This window comes from Schistocerca cancellata, chromosome 4 (genome assembly GCF_023864275.1).
Source record: "Schistocerca cancellata isolate TAMUIC-IGC-003103 chromosome 4, iqSchCanc2.1, whole genome shotgun sequence".
NCBI classification, from domain to species: domain Eukaryota; kingdom Metazoa; phylum Arthropoda; class Insecta; order Orthoptera; family Acrididae; genus Schistocerca; species Schistocerca cancellata.
The window spans coordinates 310,189,136-310,203,454 of NC_064629.1; positions in this window are offsets into that span (position 1 = coordinate 310,189,136).

Consider the following 14,319-nt stretch of genomic DNA (forward strand, 5'->3'; position numbering starts at 1 on the left):
GTGTGTGGGGGGGGGGGGGGGGGGGGAAGGAAAAACCGGGTTTCGAGCTCGCAGCGCAAAGTTCCGAAGTCGCTATGGTAGCCGCAGAGCCACCGCTTCAGTTGAATCCTTACCCGCTAAGAGGTATCTACACTATAGCAACAGCGCATTGAAAACTTTGACCGTCGTTTTCTCAGAAGCGGTAGAGTGTAAGCAGATAAGCTAAGACACGTGTTCGCTTATTTTGTCCCCTCTTTCACTGAGGGAAGTTTCAGCAAGATCGGGGTATGACGCTTGGCGTGTCCCCTCGTAAGTGGCGTGCGTTGAGATTCAGTAGACAAAATGCGTCCACTTTCCTCGACTACTCATTGACATGTTTGGAAACTTTCTTTCTTGTAGTGGCACTTTGCATTATGAGGGCTAATATTCCTGATAACGATCTACTAATGGACTTTGCTCCTAATTTACGTTACTGTGTAGTAGACCTACTGCAACTTCTTAAACCGGAAATGTTTATTTATTTGGATACTCCGCTTCTTAGTTGCTACATTTCGCTATAATATTTTCCTTTGTTTCAAAACGGCAAGTTAAGATGGCCACTGCAACTTGGTGACATCAGTAACAATTTAATACTTTGAAACAGTTATATGTGGTGTAGGAGGAGTGTACTCTGTTGAATGAGGAATACATTAAACACGAAAGCTGCGTTCAATAACAATAATTAACTTTCGGTTACATGACAAAACACAAGTCGAAGCACTGTCAGTTCATCTCAGTACCCAGTAAAACTCAAACTGGAACGATCGAAAACATACTTTTGTGGGGAAGGCAAACGAATGACTGCGTTTTATTGGCCGCACACCAAGAATACGCAACAGGCCAACTGAAAACACTGCCTACACTACGTTTGTCCGTCCACTGCTATAATATCCTTGACATAAGTGATTGACTGCGCTCGCAAAAACGTCCAAGGAACGGAAGCACGATTTGTAATGTCACGAAATAGGGGAGAGAGGGTGCCAGGTTTGATAATCGAGTTGGGGTAACATTCATGAAAACAAAAGCGTTTTTCGTTGCTGCGAGATCTTTACACGAAATTTCAATCACCAACATCTGTTCTGAATGCCAATCCTCGGGAACTTACACAGGAAGAAACCATAGTAGTAATGTAATTCAAGGCTCGCAAGAAAAGATTTAAGTGGTCCTTTTCCCCGCACACTGTTAATGACTGGGACGGTAGAGAAATAGTCCGAACCTTCTGCCAGGCACGTAAGTCTGGATTGCAAAGAAATCTTGTTGATGTAGTCATGTAGATGTAACAACGAAATTATGTTGTAATTGCAACATGTGACTTTTATTTGATTTGAACATCGAAGTTGTTTGCTATTTATTTACTTTTTGTTCATTAGTTTCAGCCATATATGAACACCTAGGCGCGTTAAATTGATATTGAAATAAAGTGTGATGCATGGACCAATAACAATAAATTCTTACTTACTTGTTATGGTACTGCAGTATCTGCCAGTGTCTTCAGAAGTGGATATCGCATACGACGTTCCTAGGGTGTTTATAAATGGATATTGCAGACGACTTCGAACAAAGTTTGAATGTAGCTTCGTAAAAGTTCCGTGATCAAACGATCTGAGTTGCTGGCGAATACAGTTTATCATTATACATGAGGTGAATAGGGCTCCGCCGGGTGCTGTGGTCGAGCGGTTCCAGGTGCATCAGTCACGAACCGCACGGCTACTTCAGTCGCAGGTTGGAATCCTACCTCGGGCATAGATGTCTGTGATGTCCTTAGGCTAGCTAGGTTTAAGTAGTTCTAGGTCTAGGGGCTGATGACATAAGCAGTTTGGTCGCATAGTTCTTGAAGCCATTTTTTGACCTTTCGCGTAAATTTTCTTTACATAAACGGCCGTATCTTTAGATTGTGTTGACATAGAAGCTCACTTTTTTTACACCACCAAGGGAGCGGTTACCACAAGAAGTGCGATACATTTCCGCTTATTATGTCTACCCGTTCTGGAGGTAAACGGGTTTTAAAGGTTGGGTAGACCGATAGACGGTCAAGAAAGTGAGACTTGTAGGGTTCCGTTTTTACCGGTCTAGGTGACGAAATCCTAACAACGAAAACAAATACGACAGATACTGAAGATGAGGGCTGCATAAATAACACCCCCTACTCTTTATTAGAAATGTTCTAGTTGCAGTCGATACATCAGCATATTAATCGTAGCTACGCTTTCGATCCAAATCACGTTTACAAGAATGCAAATAGAATCCATTTGCCTATACACGTGGTAGTTCACATCCCAGTATTAATGCTACCGCGTTTTAGAAGTGCGAACATTCCCATTGCTAGCTAGCTTAAGAAACACTTAGGCTAATGAACGTTTTGCGGCTGTGGCGAGTCTAGTGGAGAATTCGAAACAGTGTAGAATACGTTTGGCAGCTGTGTAGCCGTTTATTTCCTGGGGTGGTGCAGAAATATCCTACTAAATTTACTCTCTAATAACAGTATTTTGCTATTTCGATAAACATCCCGAATGGTTGTCACATAAGCGGTGACATAAAGGAAGAAAACTCATGATTTTGAGTCCAGAAAGCTCTATGCAACAGAAACTGCAGATCATTTTGCCATTTTCATTGCGAAATTGGTGGCTTATTCATGTCTGGGGTAATAATAGAGGGCTGCATGGGTTGTCTGCTAGCGTAGTGAAAGGAAGGTCTGGTTTGTTTTCGGTTCTAATCTCGATGGAGGCAGGTAGAATATCAGTAAAGCAATTTTAAGAAATTCTCGCGGCCCCAATACGTTTTATCGCTACCTTTATTCTGTACTGGCGCCCTGTGCATGTCAATATGACACACTTGTAGAATTTCATACATGTTACTGCCTACTTTTTCCGCTTCTGTCAATAATGGAATTGACTTAAGTGTGGCACTGAATGATTTTTAACTGAATTTCGTTATGAATCTTCACGCATTGTTAAATTTGCACACTTTCATGGTAGGTCAACAACGGTAATCCAGTATGACTGGTCTGAACGTTGACACAGACCGTTTCGCGGCCGAAAGCGGATAATATTTTGCTAATTCGTAACGATCCGGCGTTCTTTGTATTACTAAAACAATTATGTTGTCTCGATAAGTTGAAATTCATTTTTATTGGTACAGTTCATACCAATTAGCGTTTCTTCTTTCAATTCTGTCTTATATTTACGTGTTGTATTTAACACACTAATCAGCATTAATATAGTCTTACAAATTATTGAAAACAGCCTAAAAAAGTTCAGATAGTTTGTCAATTTCACGCAGGTGCATAGTATGTTGGTAGCACTTCGTCGCCTTGCCTGTTATGCTGTGTAGTAGATTTTAAAGCCGTGCGGATCAGCATAACGAAAAGGCGAGGGGTCTCGCTCGTTTTGTCCACGACTGTACATATGTGGTACTTGTTTGCGGTAGTAAATGTAAAGTGAAACTGAGCGTGTCTGCAATTAATCTACGCAATGACTAGCACCAGTGAGAAGTGACATGACATCTATCGAATTCTTCCGACATCTACCGAATGAAGCCAGGGCAGCTACGCTTACCAAAACTTTTACTAACTGCACATTTGCCATGCATTAGTCCCAGAACGTTGTGCACATTTTCTTGGATGGGTATCCACATTCAAAAATTTAAAACATAAATTATTTTCGCACGATGAGGAAATATAAACGCAATCATATTTTTTATACAAATTCACTTCGGTAAATTTGTGTAAAATAATAAAGTTGGTACTATGATAGAAATGAAGCATTGAAGGGTTAGAAATTAAATTTCAGAAACCGTTATGCTACAGAGCTACTGGGTAAGCTCAGCTTGTTTTTAATGTTTAAATGGTCATCTCTGTACGGAATTGTTTCAAAAATCAGTGCCACCCCTGGTATCTCAATGGAAAATAAATCTTTAGTGTATTCTGATGTACATAAAAAATAACTACAAATTTTTACTGTCAGATCAGACACTCATAACTGATAACTATATTGCTATATACGCTGCACATAGAACATACTTTTTTAACTAGGTACCATACATGAACAAAACAAAAAAGCTTACCTTATTGTTCATGCTTCTCGTTTTCCTGTCGAAAATTTTGCAGCCACTAGATAAAATTATATTTCCCTCTCTTAAAATCTTCTGCTGTCGTTAAACAATAGGATTATATCCCATTAGTCCACAGCGAGAGGCAAAGAAACAAAAAGAAAAAAGAAATGCAGGAACCGCGAAACTACGTTATGCGACAATAGTCCACCAAGAAGAAAGCAACTTCCATTCTAGATGGCTCGTATAAATAAAACTGTAAGAAAAGTAAATACACTGTAGAAGGAATAAATGACTGTAATAGTAGACTTACAAAAGTAAATACGATAGCCGTTCATTACTTTCTTATTGATATTTCTAATTGATCGGGTTATTACGACTAGCTCGGACAACATTAGTTAATTGCCCTGTAAGTTTTGCGATGTTGTCAACCTACATCGCAGAATGTATGGTGTAGACAGTGCTCATTTTTTAGAAATGAGTTAAATTTGTAAATTTGTAAATATCCGTAATGAATAAGCATAATCTAATAATGAGTTAAGTTTGTTGCTACTCATTGTACATTTGGATACCGCTATCTTTCCACTGGACGGTGGGTAGCTTACCACTCATATCTAACTTGACAGAATCTTTTTTATCCCAGGTGCGGGACCCCCTAAGGCTCGTTGTCCGTTGTATTTGCTAATTCTTGCTACGTGGCTAACACGACATTGCACACACTGTGTGGTGACTTACGGCGGGCAGATGTTGGTGTAAATATGTCGCACCATGCGGCGTGGATGCCTGATGTTAAGTGGTGGTTCACCGATCTCAGAAGAGACGCTCGGAATAGTCCTGCTCTGAAGGCTTTGGTTGCCAGCTTTACTACCTCATGGTGCACCGCATCCGTTAATTAAGATGGTCTAGAAAACCTGTACGCTACACGCTAAAGACTAACTGCAGAGTCGCACAACGATCTATAAACTTGGAACAGCTTTCTCTTCACGAATTGTGGGCAATGCAGTTTAAAACATTTAGTACTCCTTGCAGTCCCTTATGTATGACAACCATTTCAGCCTGAAACCAATTGAGAGGTCTAGTAAATCTACCCCTGCTTTAAAGTTAAAAGAAAAAGTAAGTGTCCTTTACCTGCAGTATGAACAGTACTTGAAATTGACGAGGGAGAGAGAGAGAGAAAGAGAGAGAGAGAGAGGCTTGTAGTTCAGTGCATCTGTCCTGTGACCGTTTGTAGAATGTATAACGAACTGCGCACTTTTCCAATCACACGAGTCGCACCGCTTGTTTCAGCGACTCATGATAAACTGTTGCCAGTTCTTTCGCTTTTTCTAAAATATTTGAACTTAGCGGTGTCGACCTACAAGGTTTTGATTTCTGCGCAGTAAATAATTGCATCAGTGGAGAAATAACGGAATTAAATTACCAAAGGAAAATGGAACTGTTTGAAACGTTCTCTTCCATGACAGAAACAAAGAGGAAACAAGTGTGAAACATAATTATGGCTCTCTGAACTGAGAAAAAGATAGTCTAAAGTCCCGGTGACTTCGAGAACCGGTTCAAGGCGCTTCAGTCCGGAACTGCGCGACTGCTACGGTCGCAGGTTCGAATCCTGCCTCGGGCATGGATGTGTGTGATGTCCTTAGGTTAGTTAGGTTTAAGTTGTTCTAAGTTCTAGGGGACTGATGACCTCAGAAGTTAAGTCCCATAGTGCTCAGAGCCATTTGAACCATTTTTGAACTTCGAGAACATTGGATACAGAGTACTAACTAGAGGAAAATGTTGTACGCAATAGGGCGTGGACTTGTGAAAGGACTCGTCCACGTGAAGTGATGTAAAACACGCAGCATAACTACCGGACGAAGATATTAATTTAGCTGCTACCAAATACAAGCCCTTTCACATTTTACACTACTAAGGTGGGGAAGAGATGTGGTAAATGAACAAGGATGCACCATATCTTTAAAAAATGGTTCAAATGGCTATGAGCACTATGGGACTTAACATTTGAGATCATCAATCCCCTAGAACTTAGAACTACTTAAACCTAACTAACCTAAGGACATCACACATATCCATGCCCGAGGCAGGATTCGAACCTGCGACAGTAGCGGTCGCGCGGTTCCAGACTGAAGCGCCTAGAACCGCTCGGCCACCCCGTCCGACCCAGATCTTTACCCTCGGGAAGCAGACGAAGCCGTGATGGCAGACGGCGCCTTGCAGTACTCGATTTGAGTGAAGCTGTAAAGGGAAAATATCCTGAAGGGTAGGGGATCATATTTGTTGAATAGCAAGACCACGTTCCGACAATAACTTTCAGATAAGCGAGGCAGGGCCGTTGGGCGCATTGAAGGAAGGCTATAAATCTGGAGTAAGGCAGAGGGCAGGAGGATAGAGATTTATAAAACGCGGCTTAACATATCGCTAAGCATGAGAGAGAATTTCATTGGTCAGAATATAGTGCGAGCTACAGACTCAGTGAAGGCGAAGCATGGACAACCTGTGAACTAATCTGGGGAGATGAACGATGGATCGGCTGCGTACTTCATTTTGATTTTGGGTGATGAAAAACCACAACAGCAAAGAACGGGAACAAGCTTTTTGTTCTTGCCCATACAGTAAACATATAATCCAAACAAAAAGAGGTTAACAAGAAAAATCCTGTACAAGCTACTTTAATGAAGTGTTACCCAGTTTTAAAACATTGTACCTGAACGTTTATAACTGATATATTTAGAAATCTTTTGCTTAGAATTTACATTTGCTTCAAATGTTGCTCTAAATTTACAGCCTCAGATGTATTTGGTTGATGAACCTAACTGTTTTCATTCTTGTATCAGGCCTGTCGTACAAACCAAATTCTGTCTGTAGTCAGATATGGTAGTACAGAATACACCTGTCTACCCTAAGAATATAGAATGTTCTAAGATAATAAATTAAATGTAATCGCAGTTGCGAATACGAAGCGCTGTCAGCAGGATAAGGGAATGACAACAATAAAAGTTTGTGCAGAACAGCGACTCCAACTCACATTTCCGGCTTCAAGCGAATGGTCGCTTTAACAGCTTTGGCTATGCCTGCACGATCTACGGCCAGACCTAAACTTCCGTATGTCGTCATTCCTGCGTCACAGCCTGTACTCGTACACACATTATGTAATTCCTGTACAGGGGAAGTCATTTTAATTGAAAGTCCCTGCCTAGTATCGCCGGCTAAATACGATATTGCAGTGCCTGTGTTGTTAAGAAGAACGATGCGATGTTCCTTCGGAGATGCATGCATGTCCACAGGAACATTGCGTCGTTCTTCTTAACCATCCAGGCACTGCGATATCATAATCATATTAACGTAATTTTACCAGAGACGAAAGTTTCCACAAGAATCTCCCCTAATTTTCACAGTTACCTATGATATAAAAAACACTTCGCCGAATCTTTGAGTGCTTAACTTTATAAAAAATGCCATGCATAGTTTACACCAAATATGGTATGCCTACAGGGTGTTTGATTGCATTACCATTCTCCGAAAACCAGTGTGAAGTGCGTGGCAGAGGCTACATACCATGCTGCCACATGTTAGGTTTTATCCCAGTTCCAGTCGCGTATGGAGTGCGGGAAGAAAGACTGCTTAAATGCCTCTGAGCGTCCTTTAATTACTCTCATCTTGTTTTCATAATCCCTACGCGAGCTATAAACAGGGGTTGAGTCTCCACTTCATACTGGTTCAAAATGGTTCAAATGCCTCTAAGCACTATGGGACTTAATATCTCAGGTCATCAGTCCCCTAGACTTAGAACTACTTAAACCTAACTAACCTAAGGACACCACACACATCCATGGCCGAGGCAGGGTTCGAACCTACGACCGTAACAGCAGCGTGGTTCCGGACTGAAGCGCCTACAACCGCTCGTCCACAGCGGCCGGCTTTCATACTGGGTTTTGAAACATGGTAAGTAGACTTTTACGGGGTAATTGGCGTCTATATGTAAGGGTCTGCCATTTCAGGTTTGTCACCATTCATGGCACTCACCCGTGAATCAAACAACGCTGTAATGATTTGTACCGCCCTTCTTTGTACAAGTTCAATGTCACCTGTTAGTTCTCTTTAGTATGGAACCCACACAATTCAACAGTATTTAGAGATAAGACGCTCTGTGCTTTGTAACTTTTCTACTTTGTAGACTGATTTCATTATCGTACGAATGAACCAAGTCCGCCACCTGCCTCAGATACGACTTAGCGTATGTAATAATTCCGTTTCTTAGCTCTGAAAATCGTTACACCTAGTTATTAGTTTGAACTGAGTGATTACATTTGAGACTAACTGATATTGTAGTGATACGATACTACATATTTCCTTTTAGCGAAGTGCGCAATTTTACATTTCAGTTTATTTAAAACAAGCTGCCACTATTAGCCCAACTTTGAAATTTTATCAATATTTGTCTGAATATTTATGCAGCTTTTTCAGACAGTTCATTTATTTTTAGATAACTGCGTCATCTCCGAAAAGAATGAGGTTGCTACGAACATTGTCTGGCAGGTCGTTAATCAACAACAAGAGTCCCAGTATACACTATCTGATCACAAGTGTGCCAACACGTATATGTATCTACATCTGCATCCATACTCCGCAAGCCACGTGACGGTGTGTGGCGGAGGGTACCTTGAGTATCTGTATCGGTTCTTCCTTCTATTCCAGTCTCGTATTGTTCGTGGAAAGAAAGAGTGTCGGTATGCCTCTGTGTGGGCTCTAATCTCTCTGATTTTATCCTCATGGTCTCTTCGCGAGATAAAAGTAGGAGGGAGCAATATGCTGCTTGACTCCTCGGTAAAGGTATGTTCTCGAAACTTCAACAAAAGCCCGTACCGAGCTACTGAGCGTTTCTCTTGCAGAGTTTTCCACTGGAGTTTATCTATCATCTCCGTAACGCTTTCGCCATTACTAAATGATCCTGTAACGAAGCGCGCTGCTCTCCGTTGGATCTTCTCTATCTCTTCTGTCAACCCTATCTGGTACGGACCCCACGCCGGAGAGCAGTATTCAAACAGTGGGCGAACAAGTGTACTGTAACCTACTTCCTTTGTTTTCGGACTGCATTTCCTTAGGATTCTTCCAATGAATCTCAGCCTGGCATCTGATTTACCGCGAAATTGACTACTAGATGTCACGAGAGGCGAACCGCCAGTGTAAGAGGGGGCGAGGAGTCTTGTGTTGTCAGTAGAGAAGCAGTAGCAGCAGAGGGGTCGGTCAGCAGAGCTCATTGACTTCAACACTTGATCCGTCATTGGATTCCACCTAAGGAACAAATTCGTCAGGGTCATTCTAAGGCTGCCCAAGTTGACTGTTGGTGATATGATTGTAAAGTTTTTTTTTTTAGTAAATAGCATGAAACCAGCGAAGGGAATCACCCTTGAGTTCCAAAATTCTATCACCAGTCCAGACAGCACAACGAGTGTGCGTAGGGAGTCAAAAACTATGGGGTGCGATGGTCGGGCAGCTCTTCATAAGCCTGACATTTCTGTAGGCAGTGCTAAGCGACGCTAGGAGTGGCGCGAAGAGCGGCGCCACTGCACAATAGATGACTGAAAACTAGTGATTTGGTCATATGAATCAAGCTATACACTGTGGCAATCCGATGGTAGGGTCTGGGTTTGAGGAGTGCCTGGAGGAAATTACCTGCCTGTGTAGTGCCAATTGTGAAGTACAGAGAATTCGATCCTGCGACCGTAGCAGCAGCTTGGTTCCGGACTGAAGAGCCTAGAACCACTCGACCACAGCGGCCGGCAAGTAATAAATACAACAACACTGACAGCACGGTACGATAACGTTGCACTACGGAATGTACGCATCAGAACACTAATGTTGTCTCACTTCCATTGGTTTTCGTGTGGAATGCTGATGTAAACTGCGTCTTCTATCTGCGGACATATTTCTTTGATACGTATTCCATTGATAGTAATCGGAATGGTAGAATGTTTGAGTGGTAAGGTACCAGGCGAAGAAAGATGACGAGAAACAATACAGGACAAAGGCTTCTGGTTAGGAGCAGTTCACGAAGAGACGATACGATATACATATGATATACGATACAATACGTGATACGACGCAGAAGCAACCTGCACCGGTGGAGCGCATAGAAACATAATGGAAGCGACTTAACTGTTCACACTGGGACGACAGCGACACGATACCGACTCGTATTCCTGTCGTATCGCCCAGTGCACCAGATAACTGACCGTCTCTCGGAGCCAGAACCGTGCAACAGTGTTTTGAGAAACGTTATAGTGAACTCATGTTGATGTTCGGCGACCAAATTTGCCTCATGTAAATCCTATGGAACCCATCTGGGTCACTATCGGGCGCCATTACCGCGTACACAGATCAGCGTCCCGTTATTTAAGCGAATTACATGACCTGTTCGTAGACATCTCACGCCACATACATCGCCAAACCTACGAACAAACTGTCGGATTCCCGATACGCAGAATCAGTGAAGTATTTCGTTCGAAAGACGGACAAACAAGCTATTAAGTAGGTGGTTATACTGTTTTGGCTCATCAGTGTTTACTCTTCACTGGAGAAACTATCATATTATGTGGTCTTACTAAAAATGCGCTTTTCATGGTGACATTTTAATGTCATTCATATACTTTCACCAACTTTAATTAGTGTAATGAGGAGCCTCCTAGCAGGAGAAATGGTAAGTTGATAATTTTTGTCCTGCTCTGTCAGAGTGGTTTATACTAGTCGTTCCAAAAAGCGGAGACTGTTGGGACTCATTTTGCAGGATTCGTGGAATTTGTGTTCATTTCGAGAGAGCTCACGAGAAACCACAGCCGAACTATGTTTGATATTAGTAGCATTGCACGGGTGCACCTAGTACTTCTTTTTCTTTTTCAATCGTTGGGGCTTTAAATATTGATAAGCCACAATAACGTCCTGTTGAGAAGTGCTCATTATTGCTGCTGAGCCAGAAACATGATTCGTGCTGGCTTGCTTTTTGTCGTAATGCAGGTCGCATCGTCTATCGTATCGCATATCGTATCACCTATATGACGGCTTCAACTCTACTGGAGGCACTTTCAATATTGTGTCTGAATATCTGTTGAGGAATGGCATCCCAGTCTTCCTCCAGAACCAAAACTAAAGAAGACAGTGGTGCTGGGCGCTCCAATCTTCTGCCAGAACCGTAACCAGAAAAGATAGCGAAGTTGGACTCTGAGGTCTTGAGAGATGTCAAGGTGTTCCACTGGGTTCAGGTCGGGACTCTGGGCAGGCCAGACCATTTCATTTTATTTTCCCAAACCATCGTTTATGTTAGGGTGTACTGCCACGCTGATACAAGCATCGTCCGTTAACTATTTCTGTACTCTACGTAGTACACAATGTTGTACAATGTGTACATAGCCTTCCGCATTTACTGTTATCTCAAGCGCAATAAGGGGACCACGACGTAAAACGAAAAACACTTCCATCCGGTAACAGCACGCAATATATATTATTGCTGCGGATTTCGCGTGATGTCTGTTCTTTCGTACATGTCCAAAAGAACAGACACAACGCATTCATACAATTTAGATATATTAGCTACATTTCCTTCTCAGCAATACCCGTTTTAAAATGCACCAAACGTAAACTGGCCAGCGACAATATTTTTCACTGCAAACTTTTCAAAATATGCCCGGTGCTGTGCCTTACTTTGAAGTGTCACTATAACTACGGGCAATAACGAAGAGAAAACCAGTTCAGTGTCAAGCTGTGATGTGTAGCTATAAGATGGGGAAAAATATTTTTTTTACAGAATAGTTTCCTCAAAATCGAATGAGAAAGACTGCGTAGCAGAGAACATGCATAGATCCCAAAACAGTGGTTTTCATTTTTTACGCATAAAGTAAAAGCTTTAGTGAGAAACTAACAGACGGATATAGTTTTGCTTCATCTACATAAAACAATAACTAAGGGAAATCAGATGGCTTGAACTTTCACTCCCCGCGTATCGTACGATACGACTTGCGTGGATCGACCAGCACTCCGTTTTGCACTGGGCGATACGACAGGGATACGTGTCGGTGTCGTATCGCTGTCGTTCCAGTGTGAACAGTTAAGTCGCTTCCATTATGTTTCTATGCGCTCCACCGATGCAGGTTGCTTCTGCATCGTATCACGTATTGTATCGTATATCATATGCATATCGTATCGTCTCTTCGTGAACCGCGCCTAACCAGAAGCCTCTGGTCTGTATTATTTCTCGTCATCTTTCTTTGACTTGTACCTTACCGCTCAAAAATTCTACCGTTCCGATTACTATCAATGGAATACGTATCAAAGAAATATATCAGCAGATAGAAGACGCAGTTTACATCAGCATTCCACACGAAAACCGATGGAAGTGATCCAACATTATTGTTGCGATGCGTAGATTCCGTAGTGCAACGTTATCGTACCGTGCTGTCAATGTTGTTGTATTTATTACTTGCCGGCTGCTGTGGTCGAGCGGTTCTAGGCGCTTCAGTCCGGAACCACGCGGCTGCTACGGTCGCAGGTTCGAATCCTGCCTCAGGATGGAAGTGTGTGATGTGCTTAGGTTAGTTAGATTTAAATAGTTCTAAGTCTAGGGGACTGATGACCTCAGATGTTAAGTCCCATAGTTCTTAGAGCCATTTGAACCATTTATTACTTCGCCATTCAATATAATTATAATAAGAATAGTTATGCTTATTTAGTAACCACAAAATCACAATGGGCTACAGCAAAATAATCGTAATACTATAATATAAAAACTCACATTTCACACCTTTTTAGGTGGCAAGGCTACAAATCCTCTAACATTATTATGTACAATTGGCACAACGTGGCATCTGGAAGAAAAAATTCCGCAGAGAATTATCTCCCGCTGGTTAGAAAGATAGTTGATTGGCACGTAATGTGGTCTATGCTATGGTACAAAGGATTCACATTTAGAAATATTCTTTCATCCAGCTACTTTTAAAATATTCTGTTCGTAATTTGTAAGCGTGTCCAGTATTCCTCTGCAACCTAAGCGTATTCTACTCCATAGTTATTAGAGCTAATCTGCTAGAAACTGATGTCCCGTCTTTCGGATACATTTTATCGTTGTTTGAGGACATATTTACACGCAATAGGAAACCATGTGAAAGTTCCACACGACGACGTTCTCATTAAGATAAAAACATATTACATCCAACGGGCAGGTTTTGAAAAATATGTGACAGCAGCTTCATTGTGGAAAATGAGAAGCAAGCTATCCAAGGTGGAGGGAAAACTACAGGAAAAATACGGAAAAAGTAAATGAGACTAGCTGGACGAGGATCTGGAAGATACACGTTTAGAATTCGAGAGCAGTGGCTTCCCTACTTTGCAATGTCACGAGGTTATGTTCAATAGATGTCTGTTGCAGAAACGAATCAACCACGTCAGCGTAGTAAAGCTATGACGAAGCTCCTACTGTGGACAATTACACGTGTGGTAGGCCTACTAATCTCACCTTTCGAAATATTTTTGAACTACAAAAATTTGTTGATAAATGGGGTTTATGATGGGTCAAACCTTCTCGGCTGATAGGGAAGCACAAAAGTAGCAAATTAATTTAATAAATATCGGTTCGGAATCGGCTGTTTAATGAATTTCTAGTGAAAAGTATATCCCAGTTAGAGCAAGTTTCATCAAGAGCAAAGAAGTGTTAAGAAATTGGTATAATTATGGTTAAAAAAGTACACTGGCATGACAAAAGTCGTGGGATGGCGATATGCACATTAACAGATGGTTGTAGTATCGAGTACAAAATGTGTAAAAAGGTTATTGCGTTGCCAGAGCTGTCATTTGTATTCAGATGATTCATGGCCACACAAGGGGAATTAACAGACCTTGAACACGAAGTTGTAGTTGGAGTTAAGCGCAGTGGACATACCATTTCGAAAATCGTTAAGGAACTCAATATTCCGAGAGCCACAGTGTCAAAAGTGTGCCGAGAATACCAAAGTTCAGGAATCATCTCTCACCACGGTCTACTCAGTGACCGACGGCCTTCACTTAACGGCCTAGACCAGCGCGTTTGCGTAGAGTTGTCAGTGCTAACAGACAAGCAACACGGCGTGAAATAACCGCAGAGATCGATGTGGGACGTATGACGAACGTATGCGTTGGGACAGTGCTGCGAAATTTGGCGTTAATGGGCTATAGCAGAAGGCGACCGACACGACTGCCTTTACTAACAGCACGACATCACCTACTGTGCCT